The 11,297-nt window shown below is 54.1% G+C and overlaps 1 protein-coding gene across 1 annotated transcript in view; it reads right to left on the reverse strand.

The window, feature by feature from the left end:
• TRPM2 (transient receptor potential cation channel subfamily M member 2) overlaps window positions 1-11,297 on the reverse strand; it is a 539,198-nt gene that overhangs the window by 174,305 nt on the left and 353,596 nt on the right. The window lies entirely within an intron of this gene.

An 11,297-nucleotide genomic window follows, 5' to 3' on the forward strand; every position in this document is an offset into this window, starting at 1 on the left:
CTCCTGACTGGAAAGCTCTGAAAGAAGACTGCAGTCTGCCCCGAACCCTCTCCTTCCCCAGCTTAGCCCCTCCCCTAAACACCTTCCTATGCTTGGCCCATCCTCTGGGGTAATATAGCGCCCTTGACACACCTTCCTATGCCGGGACCGTCCTCTGGGGTAATATAGCCCCCCTAGACACACCTTCCTATGCCTGGCCCATCCTCTGGGGTAATATAGCCCCCCTAGACACACCTTCCTATGCTTGGCCCATCCTCTGGGGTAATATAGCCCCCTGGACACACCTTCCTATGCCGGGACCGTCCCCTGGGGTAATATAGCCCCCCTAGAAACACCTTCCTATGCCTGGCCCATGCTCTGGGGTAATATAGCCCCCCTAGACACACCTTCCTATGCTTGGCCCATCCTCTGGGGTAATATAGCCCCCCTAGACACACCTTCCTATGCCGGGACCGTGCTCTGGGGTAATATAGCCCCCTAGACACACCTTCCTATGCCGGGGACCGTCCTCTGGGGTAATATAGCCCCCTAGACACACCTTCCTATGCCGGGACGGTCCTCTGGGGTAATATAGCCCCCAGACACATCTTCCTATGCCGGGACCATCCTCTGGGGTAATATATAGCCCCCTAGACACACCTTCCTATGCCGGGACTGTGCTCTGGGGTAATATAGCCCCCTAGACACACCTTCCTATGCCGGGACCCTCCTCTGGGGTAATATAGCCCCCTAGACACACCTTCCTATGCCGGGACCGTCCTCTGGGATAATATAGCCCCCTAGACACACCTTCCTATGCCGGGACCGTCCCCTGGGGTAATATAGTCCCCCTAGACACACCTTCCTATGCCTGGCCCGTCCTCTGGGGTAATATAGCCCCCTAGACACACCTTCCTATGCCTGGCCCATCCTCTGGGGTAATATAGCCCCCTAGACACACCTTCCTATGCCGGGACCGTCCTCTGGGGTAATATAGCCCCCCTAGACACACCTTCCTATGCCGGGACCGTCCTCTGGGGTAGTATAGCCCCCTAGACACACCTTCCTATGCCTGGCCCATCCTCTGGGGTAATATAGCCCCCTAGACACACCTTCCTATGCCTGGCCCGTCCTCTGGGGTAATATAGCCCCCTAGACACACCTTCCTATGCCTGGCCCGTCCTCTGGGGTAATATAGCCCCCTAGACACACCTTCCTATGCCGGGACCGTCCTCTGGGGTAATATAGCCCCCTGGACACACCTTCCTATGCCTGGCCCATCCTCTGGGGTAATATAGCCCCCCTAGACACACCTTCCTATGCCTGGCCCATTTTCTGGGGTAATATAGCTCCCTAGACACACCTTTCTATGCCGGGACCGTCCTCTGGGGTAATATAGCCCCCCTAGACACACCTTCCTATGCCGGGACCATCCTCTGGGGTAATATAGTCCCCTAGACACACCTTCCTATGCCTGGCCCATCCTCTGGGGTAATATAATAATAATGGCAGTATTTGTATAGCGCCTTTCTCCTGTCGGACTCAAAGCGCTTGCGAGGCAGCCACTAGAGCGCATTCAGTAGGCAGTAGCAGTGTTAGGGAGTCTTGCCCAATGAACTCCTTACTGAATTACTGGCTTACTGAACAGGCAGAGCCGAGATTCGAACCCAGGTATCCCATGTCAGAGGCAGAGCCCTTAACCAGTACACCATCCAGCCACTGGCCCGTCCTCTGGGGTAATATAGCCCCCTAGACACACCTTCCTATGCCTGGCCCGTCCTCTGGGGTAATATAGCCCCCTAGACACACCTTCCTATGCCGGGACCGTCCTCTGGGGTAATATAGCCCCCTGGACACACCTTCCTATGCCTGGCCCATCCTCTGGGGTAATATAGCCCCCCTAGACACACCTTCCTATGCCTGGCCCATTTTCTGGGGTAATATAGCCCCCCTAGACACACCTTCCTATGCCTGGCCCATCCTCTGGGGTAATATAACCCCCTAGACACACCTTCCTATGCCGGGACCGTCCTCTGGGGTAATATAGCCCCCCTAGACACACCTTCCTATGCCGGGACCGTCCTCTGGGGTAATATAGCCCCCTAGACACAACTTCCTATGCCTGGCCCATCCTCTGGGGTAATATAGCCCCCCTAGACACACCTTCCTATGCCGGGACCGTCCTCTGAGGTAATATAGCCCCCCTAGACACACCTTCCTATGCCGGGACCGTCCTCTGGAGTAATATAGCCCCCTAGACACACCTTCCAATGCCGGGACTGTCCTCTGGGGTAATATAGCCCCCTAGACACACCTTCCTATGCCGGGACCATCCTCTGGGGTAATATAGCCCCCTAGACACACCTTCCTATGCCGGGACCCTCCTCTGGGGTAATATAGCCCCCTAGACACACCTTCCTATGCCGGGACCGTCCTCTGGGGTAATATAGCCCCCCTAGACACACCTTCCTATGCCGGGACCCTCCTCTGGGGTAATATAGCCCCCTAGACACACCTTCCTATGCCTGGCCCGTCCTCTGGGGTAATATAGCCCCCCTAGACACACCTTCCTATGCCGGGACCATCCTCTGGATTAATATAGCCCCCTTAGACACACCTTCCTATGCCGGGACCGTCCTCTGGAGTAATATAGCCCCCTAGACACATCTTCCTATGCCGGGACCGTCCTCTGGGGTAATATAGCCCCCCCCTAGACACACCTTCCTATGCCGGGACCGTCCTCTGGGGTAATATAGCCCCCCTAGACACACCTTCCTATGCCGGGACCGTCCTCTGGGGTAATATAGCCCCCCTAGACACACCTTCCTATGCCTAGCCCATCCTCTGGGGTAATATAGCCCCCCTAGACACACCTTCCTATGCCTGGCCCATCCTCTGGGGTAATATAGCCCCCCTAGACACACCTTCCTATGCCGGGACCGTCCTCTGGGGTAATATAGCCCCCTAGACACACCTTCCTATGCCGGGACCGTCCTCTGGGGTAATATAGCCCCCTAGACACACCTTCCTATGCCGGGACCGTCCTCTGGGGTAATATAGCCCCCTAGACACACCTTCCTATGCCTGGCCCATCCTCTGGGGTAATATAGCCCCCTAGACACACCTTCCTATGCTGGGACCGTCCTCTGGGGTAATATAGCCCCCTAGACACACCTTCCTATGCCGGGACCGTCCTCTGGGGTAATATAGCCCCCTAGACACACCTTCCTATGCCTGGCCCATCCTCTGGGGTAATATAGCCCCCTAGACACACCTTCCTATGCCTGGCCCATCCTCTGGGGTAATATAGCCCCCTAGACACACCTTCCTATGCTGGGACCGTCCTCTGGGGTAATATAGCCCCCCTAGACACACCTTCCTTTGCCGGGACCATCCTCTGGGGTAATATAGCCCCCTAGACACACCTTCCTATGCCTGGCCCATCCTCTGGGGTAATATAGCCCCCTAGACACACCTTCCTATGCCTGGCCCATCCTCTGGGGTAATATAGCCCCCTAGACACACCTTCCTATGCCTGGCCCATCCTCTGGGGTAATATAGCCCCCTATACACACCTTCCTTTGCCGGGACCGTCCTCTGGGGTAATATAGCCCCCTAGACACACCTTCCAATGCCTGGCCCATCCTCTGGGGTAATATAGCCCCCTAGACACACCTTCCTATGCTGGGACCGTCCTCTGGGGTAATATAGCCCCCTAGACACACCTTCCTATGCCGGGACCGTCCTCTGGGGTAATATAGCCCCCTAGACACACCTTCCTATGCCTGGCCCATCCTCTGGGGTAATATAGCCCCCTAGACACACCTTCCTATGCCTGGCCCATCCTCTGGGGTAATATAGCCCCCTAGACACACCTTCCTATGCTGGGACCGTCCTCTGGGGTAATATAGCCCCCTAGACACACCTTCCTATGCCTGGCCCATCCTCTGGGGTAATATAGCCCCCTAGACACACCTTCCTATGCTGGGACCGTCCTCTGGGGTAATATAGCCCCCTAGACACACCTTCCTATGCCGGGACCGTCCTCTGGGGTAATATAGCCCCCTAGACACACCTTCCTATGCCTGGCCCATCCTCTGGGGTAATATAGCCCCCTAGACACACCTTCCTATGCCTGGCCCATCCTCTGGGGTAATATAGCCCCCTAGACACACCTTCCTATGCTGGGACCGTCCTCTGGGGTAATATAGCCCCCCTAGACACACCTTCCTTTGCTGGGACCATCCTCTGGGGTAATATAGCCCCCTAGACACACCTTCCTATGCCTGGCCCATCCTCTGGGGTAATATAGCCCCCTAGACACACCTTCCTATGCCTGGCCCATCCTCTGGGGTAATATAGCCCCCTAGACACACCTTCCTATGCCTGGCCCATCCTCTGGGGTAATATAGCCCCCTATACACACCTTCCTTTGCCGGGACCGTCCTCTGGGGTAATATAGCCCCCTAGACACACCTTCCTATGCCTGGCCCATCCTCTGGGGTAATATAGCCCCCTAGACACACCTTCCTATGCTGGGACCGTCCTCTGGGGTAATATAGCCCCCTAGACACACCTTCCTATGCCGGGACCGTCCTCTGGGGTAATATAGCCCCCTAGACACACCTTCCTATGCCTGGCCCATCCTCTGGGGTAATATAGCCCCCTAGACACACCTTCCTATGCCTGGCCCATCCTCTGGGGTAATATAGCCCCCTAGACACACCTTCCTATGCTGGGACCGTCCTCTGGGGTAATATAGCCCCCTAGACACACCTTCCTATGCCTGGCCCATCCTCTGGGGTAATATAGCGCCCTAGACACACCTTCCTATGCTGGGACCGTCCTCTGGGGTAATATAGCCCCCTAGACACACCTTCCTATGCCGGGACCGTCCTCTGGGGTAATATAGCCCCCTAGACACACCTTCCTATGCCTGGCCCATCCTCTGGGGTAATATAGCCCCCTAGACACACCTTCCTATGCCTGGCCCATCCTCTGGGGTAATATAGCCCCCTAGACACACCTTCCTATGCCGGGACCGTCCTCTGGGGTAATATAGCCCCCTAGACACACCTTCCTATGCCTGGCCCATCCTCTGGGGTAATATAGCCCCCTAGACACACCTTCCTATGCTGGGACCGTCCTCTGGGGTAATATAGCCCCCTAGACACCTTCCTATGCCTGGCCCATCCTCTGGGGTAATATAGCCCCCTAGACACACCTTCCTATGCTGGGACCGTCCTCTGGGGTAATATAGCCCCCTAGACACACCTTCCTATGCCGGGACCGTCCTCTGGGGTAATATAGCCCCCTAGACACACCTTCCTATGCCTGGCCCATCCTCTGGGGTAATATAGCCCCCTAGACACACCTTCCTATGCCTGGCCCATCCTCTGGGGTAATATAGCCCCCTAGACACACCTTCCTATGCCGGGACCGTCCTCTGGGGTAATATAGCCCCCTAGACACACCTTCCTATGCTGGGACCGTCCTCTGGGGTAATATAGCCCCCCTAGACACACCTTCCTATGCCGGGACCATCCTCTGGGGTAATATAGCCCCCTAGACACACCTTCCTATGCTGGGACCGTCCTCTGGGGTAATATAGCCCCCCTAGACACACCTTCCTATGCCGGGACCGTCCTCTGGGGTAATATAGCCCCCTATACACACCTTCCTATGCCGGGACCGTCCTCTGGGGTAATATAGCCCCCTAGACACACCTTCCTTTGCCGGGACCGTCCTCTGGGGTAATATAGCCCCCCTAGACACACCTTCCTATGCCGGGACCGTCCTCTGGGGTAATATAGCCCCCTAGACACACCTTCCTATGCTGGGACCGTCCTCTGGGGTAATATAGCCCCCTAGACACACCTTCCTTTGCCGGGACCGTCCTCTGGGGTAATATAGCCCCCCTAGACACACCTTCCTATGCCTGGCCCATCCTCTGGGGTAATATAGCCCCCCTAGACACACCTTCCTTTGCCGGGACCATCCTCTGGATTAATATAGCCCCCTTAGACACACCTTCCTTTGCCGGGACCGTCCTCTGGGGTAATAAACCCTCTACACACACTATGATCACCAGCTGTTCACTTCTCGGCACTTTCTTATTGGAGGAACCGAGGCGCAGACCACCAAGAAGCTCTATATTACCGAATGAGAACCAGGACTTTCAACATTTTAGAGAAATCCAGATTTAATCAGTAAAGGATTCATCTCCAGTATGTTCGCTTATACACATGAAAAACAAATCATCGTTGGGGCCAGAATTGATCCGTCTGCTCTGTGTGTGTAGACACGTCTTAACTACACTACCTTAAAGAGAATCTGTACTGTCCGATTTGTACAATAAAAAACATACCAATTGAGTCACTGTGATCTCCTGCATTCATCTTTTTAGGCAGTGTTTACAAACAAAAAACATGGCCGCTACACAGGAAGTGATGTTTATATATATATATATATATATATATATATATATATATATATATGTACAGCGCCATGGAATATGTTGGTGCTTTATAAATAATTAATACATATACAGTATATAAAACTTGTAGTATACTGTAACATGATATATATATATTGTGCAGTGGTGCTCAGCAGAGCTCGAATATTCGAGTAGCTCGAATATTCGAGCTCTTTTTCAGCTATTTGAGCTCGGTATTCGAGCTCCGAATAGCTGGAGCTATTCGAATGGGCTATTCGAGTACACTCGAATAGCCATTCACTAATCGAGCAAACGGCGCTATTCGAGCTCGAATACCGAGCTCGAATAGCGTCATAGCCCAGATTGATGTCCTTAGAGCCAATCAGAGGGCTCCTAGGCCCTCTGACGGCAGCCAATCACAGAGGGGGACCCTGGCCAGCCCCTACCCTATAAATAGCGGCCGCCATGTTACGTTTCTCTGTCCTTGCCTGAGACTTGCATAGAGAGAGAGTTGCTCCTTTGTGCTTTGGCTTAGCAAGAGCTCTATTGTGGTCATTTACCTCATTTGTCACATACACCTGCCATATACACCTATATTGTTGTTAGTTAGATAGACATTGTATTTTAGTTAGTAGCTTTTGTGTTACATAGAGACAGGCAGCTGCTGCAGGCAAGCTTACACAGCTTTAGGCCTCAGGGCCTTGCCTGTGTGGGCAGCTGTCCTCCTGTCCTCTGTTAGTTTATTTCTCATTAGTATTAGACAGTATTAGACAGTATTAGATAGTATTAGACAGTATTTCTGCTGTCCTTTACTACTTAGTGATTGTATTTTGTATTGTAGTTATATACTGTAACTGTACTAGGACACTCACTGTCACTGTTCATAGGCTACTAGCTCCTGCGTGTGCTTGCACTCACTGTCTGTGTACTGTAATGTACACACACTCTATTTCCTTCTGAATAGTTATATACTGTAACTGTACTAGGACACTCACTGTCACTGTTCATAGGCTACTAGCTCCTGCGTGTGCGTGCACTCACTGTCTGTGTACTGTACACACACTCTATTTCCTTCTGAATAGTTATATACTGTAACTGTACTAGGACACTCACTGACTGTCACTGTTCATAGGCTAGCTCCTGCGTGTGCTTGCACTCACTGTCTGTGTACACACACTCTATTTCCTTCTGAATAGTTATATACTGTAACTGTACTAGGACACTCACTGTCACTGTTCATAGGCTACTAGCTCCTGCGTGTGTGTGTGCACTCACTGTCTGTGTACTGTACACACACTCTATTTCCTTCTGAATAGTTATATACTGTAACTGTACTAGGACACTCACTGACTGTCACTGTTCATAGGCTAGCTCCTGCGTGTGCGTGCACTCACTGTCTGTGTACACACACTCTATTTCCTTCTGAATAGTTATATACTGTAACTGTACTAGGACACTCACTGACTGTCACTGTTCATAGGCTACTAGCTCCTGCGTGTGCTTGCACTCACTGTCTGTGTACACACACTCTATTTCCTTCTGAATAGTTATATACTGTAACTGTACTAGGACACTCACTGACTGTCGACACTGTTCATAGGCTAGCTCCTGCGTGTGCTTGCACTCACTGTCTGTGTACACACACTCTATTTCCTTCTGAATAGTTATATACTGTAACTGTACTAGGACACTCACTGTCACTGTTCATAGGCTACTAGCTCCTGCGTGTGTGTGTGCACTCACTGTCTGTGTACTGTACACACACTCTATTTCCTTCTGAATAGTTATATACTGTAACTGTACTAGGACACTTACTGACTGTCACTGTTCATAGGCTAGCTCCTGCGTGTGCGTGCACTCACTGTCTGTGTACTGTACACACACTCTATTTCCTTCTGAATAGTTATATACTGTAACTGTACTAGGACACTCACTGACTGTCACTGTTCATAGGCTAGCTCCTGCGTGTGCGTGCACTCACTGTCTGTGTACTGTACACACACTCTATTTCCTTCTGAATAGTTATATACTGTAACTGTACTAGGACACTCACTGTCACTGTTCATAGGCTACTAGCTCCTGCGTGTGTGTGTGTGCACTCACTGTCTGTGTACTGTACACACACTATTTCCTTCTGATTACTGATTGATTATTGTAAATTCTACTTCCTGACAGTTACTACTTACTTACTATAGTAGGGACACTCACTCAGTCACTGTTCATAGGCCAGCTCCTGCGCGTGTTTGCGCGTGCGTGCACTCACTGTCTGTAGTGTACACACACTCTATTTCCTTGTGATTACTACTGATTATTGTAACTTCTAGTTGTACTTCCTGACTGTTACTACTTACTTACTGTACTAGGGAGTCGGGACACTCACTCAGTCACCTCACCCACCAACCTACTCCATTAAAGTACCCCACTTTTCACCCGCCCTTTTCAAAAACTTTTGTGTTTACGCCCAAAACATCGAAGATGTCTGGAAGTGGCAGCCAGCGCGGTTTGAGCAAGGGGAAGGGCAGCAAGGGAATCAGGAGGAGAGGGAGCAGCATTGTGGCAAGCCGCGGCCGCGCCACCATGCACAGTTCCGCAGCAGCAGCAGCAGCGTCAGTGGCTAACATTCCTCCCATAGCCACTGGCCGTGGATGCCTTGGGCGCCGCCCAGCAGGAGCATCTGCAACTCACGCTGCAGAGACACAGCAGCAGCAGCAGCGTGTAGCACCTCCTCAGATTTTCCTCCAGCCGGGTTGGAAACGTCCCATTGAGGAAAAGGATGCAGACACTGTGGTGCAACTGATGACGGAGGATGAGCAGCCCGCCATCAGCTCTGCATCCGAGGCCTCCACCCTCACCACCACCACCACCACCCCTGTTCGCAGCAGCCGCCCAGCAGGGCCTGGGGAGGAGGCCAGTTCACCGTCAGTCGCCGACCTGTCATTCAGCACTCTTTTGAGCCCAGGCATGATGCGTCAATTGTCTGCTGTTGTTGGCGATTTGGAGGAGGAGATGCTGATGGGCACTTTGGGGGGATGAGGGATTGGACAGCTAGACTGTGGCGACAGTCAAGCAGCCCATCCATGCATCAGGAGAGGAGTTTGGGGGGTCATCATCCCAGCAGGACATGTTTCAGGAGGGGGAGGCTGATGATGACACGGTGACAGACAGAGACTGGGTGCCACCACCTCCAGGGGATGTCGTCCTCAGCAGCTCTGAGGAGGAGGAGGAGGATGCGCTTGTGGGCCTTGCATCATTGCAAGCATTGGCAGCAGTAGGCAGGTCCCCCAGCCTGCTGGTGTCTCAGGCTCAGCAGCAGCAGCAGCAGCATCTGCCAGTACCACCACCAGCCGCACCCAAGCCCCCCCCCCCCCCCCCCCAACCACCACAGGGAGACAGGCAGCAGCGGTTCCATGCCGTAGGGGGTCGTTTTTGTCACCAATCTGGCGTTTTTTCACCATGCCCACAGTGTACAGCAAGTACGCCACTTGCAACCACTGTCAGCAGAAGTTGAGCAGAGGTGCAGACCCCTTAAAGTTCAGCACCAGCTCGCTCATCAACCACCTTGCTGCGAAACATTTCCACCAGCATGAGGAGTTCCAGAGGCTGAAGGCATCTGGTGCTGGCAGTGGCACCACACCCACCACTGCACAGCCTTCAGCAGCAGCAGCAGCAGCAACAGCAGCCACCCGCCCTCCTGCTCCTCCAGCAGCACCAGCAGGAGTGCGGAAACGCACTGCTCCTCCCCCCTCTGCAACTCCTGCCGCCGACACTGAGGCCTGTTCTGGCAGCCAGTCCTCAGTGGCCTCCTCTGCTGTGTCTGCTGATTCCCGTGCCAGCAAAAGGCCACGCCAGAGCCTTTTGAGCGAGTCCTTCCAGGGGGTGGTTAGGGCTCTGCCTCCCAGCAGCCGTCGCGTGCGGCAGCTGAACGGCTTGCTGGCACGGGCCATGTGTTCCCAACTCCTGCCGTACACGCTTGTGCAGGAGGGGAGCGACATGCGTGCGCTGCTTGCTTGCGCAGCCCCAGACTGGCAGCTCCCCAGCAGACACTTCTTCGCCCGCAAGGCCATTCCTGCACTGCACCGCTTTGTGATGGCCAATGTGGAGCGAGGGCTGGAGCACGCGGTTGGTAAAAGGGTCCACGTCACCATGGACTCCTGGAGCAGCCGCTTCGGGACAGGCCGCTACCTGTCTTTCACTGTCCACTGGGTCAGCTTGGTGGAAGGGGGTGAGGATGGGAGAGCAGCAGCGGGCACAGCAGCAGCAACACAGTGGGTGGTGCCCCCCCCCCCCCCCCCCCCCCCGCAGGGTCAGGGGAACTGCAGCAGGTTCCGCCGATCCTCTGCCATCCTCCGGCACACCTGGCCAAACCCCCCGCCTCAGCAGCAGCGTGAAGGCCCGCCACTGCCAAGCGCTGCTGCACTTGGTCAGCCTTGGGAAGACCAAGCTGACGGCAACCCATGTGTTGGCCAAACTCCAGGAGCAGGAGAGGATTTGGCTGACCCCCAGAGGCCTCAGAGTCGGAGAGTTGGTGGCCGACAATGGGGCCAATCTGGTTGCCGCAATAGACAGGGGAAACCTGACCCACATCCCCTGTCTTGCCCACGTGCTGAACCTGGTGGTGCAAAAGTTCTTGCGCACCTACCAGGGGATGGGCGAACTGCTGGAAACGGCAAGGAACGTTGTGCGTCACTTCCGGCGCTCGGCTGCAGCCTGTGCGAGCCTGGAAGACGTGCAAAAGGAGCTGGAGCTGCCACGCCATCGGCTGATCCTTGACGTTCCGACTCGCTGGAACTCCACCCTGGCGATGTTGGAGCGTCTGGTTGAACAGAAGCACGCTGTCAACCAGTACCTGGCCCTGGCCACTGTTTCCGCCGCTCGGAGAAGG

Source organism: Hyperolius riggenbachi, chromosome 2 (assembly GCF_040937935.1).
Source record: "Hyperolius riggenbachi isolate aHypRig1 chromosome 2, aHypRig1.pri, whole genome shotgun sequence".
NCBI lineage: Eukaryota > Metazoa > Chordata > Amphibia > Anura > Hyperoliidae > Hyperolius > Hyperolius riggenbachi.